At 37.8% G+C, this 5,186-nt stretch overlaps 2 long non-coding RNA genes across 2 annotated transcripts; one reads left to right on the top strand and one right to left on the bottom strand.

Annotated features, from left to right (window-relative positions):
• Nucleotides 1-245: 245 nt before the first annotated feature.
• LOC134617168 (uncharacterized) lies at nt 246-1,608 on the top strand. Its single transcript, XR_010091500.1, has 3 exons — nt 246-365; nt 402-698; nt 1,518-1,608. It is a non-coding gene; the product is annotated as an uncharacterized LOC134617168 (long non-coding RNA).
• An 813-nt stretch (nt 1,609-2,421) lies between these two features.
• Nucleotides 2,422-4,440, bottom strand: LOC134617173 (uncharacterized). The gene is made up of 3 exons (XR_010091501.2): nt 4,035-4,440; nt 3,058-3,225; nt 2,422-2,728 (listed from the first exon to the last, which is right to left on the bottom strand). It is a non-coding gene; the product is annotated as an uncharacterized LOC134617173 (long non-coding RNA).
• Between the last annotated feature and the right edge of the window lie 746 nt (nt 4,441-5,186).

The raw sequence follows: 5,186 nt of genomic DNA, 5'->3' as shown, positions 1-5,186 counted from the left end.
TGCAGTTAAAAATCCTTTTTCCATTTGCACTTTAATAAACTGCATTTCAAAATCCTTTTTCCACTTGCAATTTAATAAACTGCAGTTCAAAATCCTTTTTCCATTTGCACTTTAATAAACTGCAGTTCAAAATCCTTTTTCCACTTGCAATTTAATAAACTGCATTTCAAAATCCTTTTTCCACTTGCACTTTAATAAACTGCAGTTCAAAATCCTTTTTCCACTTGCAATTTAATAAACTGCAGTTCAAAATCCTTTTTCCACTTGCAATTTAATAAACTGCAGTTCAAAATCCTTTTTCCACTTGCAATTTAATAAACTGCAGTTCAAAATCCATTTCCCTTTCCTGTTCGCTCCGGGATTAGGTGCTGGATTAGCTGCTGGATTAGCTGCTGGATTAGCTCCTGGATTAGCTCTTCGATTAACAACTTGCTGGAGGCTATTCAAATTAGCCACACCGTGGGATGTAAGGAGCTCTCTGATTGGTTGGTCAGACACAGGCTGTCTGCCAGCCTGGATTTTTCTAGCTCATAGCTTCGCCCTGCTAAGAAGCGTGTGTGCTTGTACAAAGGCCGTTCAGCCTCGGGATTTACACTTGGCTCGACACAGATATGTGAAGAATGAAGGGACTCTGCAGCGAAACGGAGAGCCAACCTCTGACTGAGTGCCTGTCTACACAGTCTGACCACCTGTTGAAGGTAAGGTGCTAACGTGGCTAACGCTAGCATCACCGCACGTAGCCCCGTTATTTTAAGATCATCTTAGCTAATGAAAGTTTTACGTCGCAGCTGTACGAGCTCGCTGCGTGTTTTGTAAGCTGCTGTGCTCTTCACAAATAAAGCTGGAAGCAGCTCAGACTGTTAGAACCAGCACTGAGCCCTGTTACATTTATACAGTGTTAGAGCAATGGCTGCAACCTACAGCCTTTAAACTAGCGATTAAAATGCTGACAGTAAACTCGTCAGTCCAGATGTTACCACATTACTCTATGGTACTTAGAGTTAAAACAACTGAGACAGGCTGATTAAAATAACAGCTGTCAGTTCTCTCATTCCTTATATCAAGACTGGAGATCACACTACTGATTTCAGTTCATTTAATATGTGAGTGCACAGATTCATTCTCAACTGGACATAAATGATGATCAAAGGTTGTATATATGATGAATTCATCAAATCCCAGCCTCTAACACAGTGCGCTGAATCTTAGCTTTGAATGTCCAGTATATTCTAATCAGTGCAATGTAAGCATTCACTGAACCTATAGTATCTACACCTGTGTGGCAAATGTGTGGTAAAGATACAGATAATGAAATTTAATTATTAATACAATATACATCATGAAAAATGAAAGCTGAAATTGTATCAGTTTAGTACTTTTCTCTGTATGCTCTGTGATTATAAAGGCCTTAAATTCTGTGATATATACTGTAAATGATTTTCACAGAGGTCTTAAAGTAGTTAAATCACTGCTGATAGTCTGGTTGTTTATATTTTCACATGTTTTTGTGTCTGTAGGGCTGTTTGATGACGATTTGAACTCCTCTGGGAGATGAGGACACACCCACATCTGTTCCATACTGCAGCTATGGATGGTGTTACAGCTCTGAGTCAGCTTTGGGCCATCAGACGCACACACTGGAAAACCAGCACCTTCATGCAGGAGAGACGGCCTCAGTGATGATGGACTCTGCATCCTCTACCTCACCTCCTAATCTCTTTCTTCTTTAACACATAATTAAAATCACTCCAAAAGAGTGTAAACTTACTGAGGAAGTCTCTAACTTGTACACATTTGTACTTTTACTTGTTTTATGAGTTATTTTTAAGAAGAGTAAAGTTATTCACATAAAGTCTTTATTCTTCTGTATTTATTCTTTTGTATCATGTACCACAGTCATACTGAACTTTACAGACCTGGTGAATTGGAGAAAAAAAAACACACACACACACACACACATATATTATTATATATATATATATATATATATATCAGCTTCAGCAGTATTTCGATTCATCTTATGAATTCCAGTCTAATGTCAATTCACTGAGTTCAGTTTTGGTCTTAAACTCCAGAGAATACCACCTGGTTCAACAATCTTTTTATCTGATTATTGGCAAAATGTTTTCTTCTGAGAGATGCTCCTGAGGCTGAAATTGAGCCCAGAGAAACAACAACAAAGTTTAGTTCCTCTGGATTTTCCATGGAAAATTGTTTTATCACTCATCCAGGTGACTTCTCCAGTGTCACGGATGAGTGATGAATGTATCTCCCACTGGAAACCATTGTGTCCAGTTAAAGTCATTCGGTTTTTTTAAGGAGAGTTGTTAGATGCTGTGCTCATGAGGACAATGAGTTTTAACTTGCTGCACAACACAAAGCTGCTATACTGGATCAGCGATCAAAACACTTAATTGAGCAGAATTAAGTCAAAATGTAATATCCTCATATGATGACACATCACACATGACCCAGCATTGTTCTAAGAATGCAAACTTTCTTATTGAAAGTTTCCACAGCTGCCAGAAAGGGACAGATTTCTGTCTGGTCTTAATGAGTTGTCGTTGCTCTCTCGTTTTCTCTGGAATTGCTGCACGGAGGATGTAACACCCATGATAAGCGCTGAGGTGTGTGTCCTTGTCAGGAATCAGCCATCCTCCGCTTCCAGGTTAGGAAAAGTGGAACCAGAAGATATTCAAATGCATCTCTTCACAGCTGCTGATGAATTCTACAAAAAACAAAGTTTGTTAAAAACATTTGCAGGTGCATCACCACTGATTTATCAGTGCCATCCATTTACTCAAAAATTACTGACAAGTGGATAACTAGAATATATAGTTTATAATTTCAAAAATGTCCTGTACAAAATGAACTATATATGACAAATGTGGTGTGGTGCTTGTGGAATTTTTAACAAGGACCCTACAAAACTTTACTCATGCTGCCAAACTTTTGACAGCTAGGTGTGCAGTTCCTGCTTTAAATGCATTCACTTTTAAGATTAAGGAATCTAAGTGATAAGAGGCCAGAAATGTTTGAACTCGCTTATGAACCTACATCACTGAGGCCGTCTCTCCTGCATGAAGTCCAGGTGCTGGTTTTCCAGTGTGTGCATCTGATGGCCCAAAGCTGACTCAGAGCTGTAACACCATCAATGGCTGCAGTATGGAACAGATGTGTGTGTGTCCTCATCTCCCAGAGGAGTCCAAATCGTCATCAAACAGCCTTACAGACACAAAAACGTGAAAATATAAACAACCAGACTATCAGCAGTGATTTAACTACTTTAAGACCTCTGTGAACAGTATATATCACAGAATTTAAGGCCTTTATAATCACAGAGCATACAGAGAAAAGTACTAAACTGAATCAATTTCAGCTTTTGTTTCTCATGATGTATATTGTATTAATAATTAAATTTCATTATCTGTATCTTTACCACACATTTGCCACACAGGTGTAGATACTGTAGGTTCAGTGAATGCTTACATTGCACTGATTAGAATATACTGGACATTCAAAGCTAAGATTCAGCGCACTGTGTTAGAGGCTGGGATTTGATGAATTCATCATATATACAACCTTTGATCATCATTTATGTCCAGTTGAGAATGAATCTGTGCTCTCATATATTAAATGAACTGAAATCAGTAGTGTGATCTCCAGTCTTGATATAAGGAATGAGAGAACTGACAGCTGTTATTTTAATCAGCCTGTCTCAGTTGTTTTAACTCTAAGTATCACAAAGTAATGTGGTAACATCTGGACTGACGAGTTTACTGTCAGCATTTTAATCGCTAGTTTAAAGGCTGTAGGTTACAGCCATTGCTCTAACACTGTATAAATGTAACAGGGCTCAGTGCTGGTTCTAACAGTCTGAGCTGCTTCCAGCTTTATTTGTGAAGAGCACAGCAGCTTACAAAACACGTAGCTAGCTCGTACAGCTGCGACGTAAAACTTTCATAAACTAAGATGATCTTAAAATAACGGGGCTACGTGCGGTGATGCTAGCGTTAGCCACGTTAGCACCTTACCTTCAACAGGTGGTCAGACTGCGAAAACGGGCACTCAGTCAGAGGTTGCGCTCTCCGTTTCGCTGCAGGGTCCCTTCATCCTTCACATATCCGTGTCGAGCCGAGTGTAAATCCCGACGCTGAACGGCCTTTGTACAAGCACACAGGCTTCTTAGCAGGGCGAAGCTATGAGCTAGAAAAATCCAGGCTGGCAGACAGCCTGTGTCTGACCAACCAATCAGAGAGCTCCTTACATCCCACGGTGTGGCTAATTTGAATAGCCTCCAGCAAGTTGTTAATCGAAGAGCTAATCCAGCAGCTAATCCAGCAGCTAATCCAGCACCTAATCCCGGAGCGAACAGGAAAGGGAAATGGATTTTGAACTGCAGTTTATTAAATTGCAAATGGAAAAAGGATTTTGAAATGCAGTTTATTAAAGTGCAAATGGAAAAAGGATTTTTAACTGCAGTTTATTAAATTGCAAATGGAAAAAGGATTTTGAAATGCAGTTTATTAAATTGCAATTGGAAAAAGGATTTTGAAATGCAGTTTATTAAATTGGAATTCAAAAATGTTTTTTGAAATGCAATTGGAAAAAGGATTTTGAAATGCAGTTTATTAAAGTGCAAATGGAAAAAGGATTTTTAACTGCAGTTTATTAAATTGCAATTGGAAAAAGGATTTTGAAATGCAGTTTATTAAATTGCAATTGGAAAAAGGATTTTGAAATGCAGTTTATTAAATTGGAATTCAAAAATGAATTTACAATTGCAGAATTTATTCTACAATTCATTATTAAAGCACAGAAATTTTTATTTCGATGCACGTGGCTCTTGTGGTCCTCCATATAACAGAATAGCTTTAGTGTTGTTGTTTATTTAAACTTGAGTATGAACTTATACAAAATGCAGCAAGATATTAAAAAAAACAGTTTTATTGATTAAAAAACACACTATATCGGATTAATATCGGTATCGGCAGATATCCAAATTTATGATATCGGTATCGGTATCGGACATAAAAAAGTGGTATCGTGCCATCTCTAATCTAAACTGCACTACTGTAAATGCTGTATGGACAATCATTCTGTACAAAATGATAATTATAATTCTACAGCTGTTTACAACTGTTTATAACTTGCATAGTTCATATTTTATATTTCTGTATAGTTTT

The sequence above is a fragment of the Pelmatolapia mariae genome, linkage group LG3_W (genome assembly GCF_036321145.2).
Source record: "Pelmatolapia mariae isolate MD_Pm_ZW linkage group LG3_W, Pm_UMD_F_2, whole genome shotgun sequence".
NCBI lineage: Eukaryota > Metazoa > Chordata > Actinopteri > Cichliformes > Cichlidae > Pelmatolapia > Pelmatolapia mariae.
The sequence above is the reverse complement of the archived record's forward strand: the minus strand, read 5'-3'. Positions and strand labels throughout refer to the sequence as shown.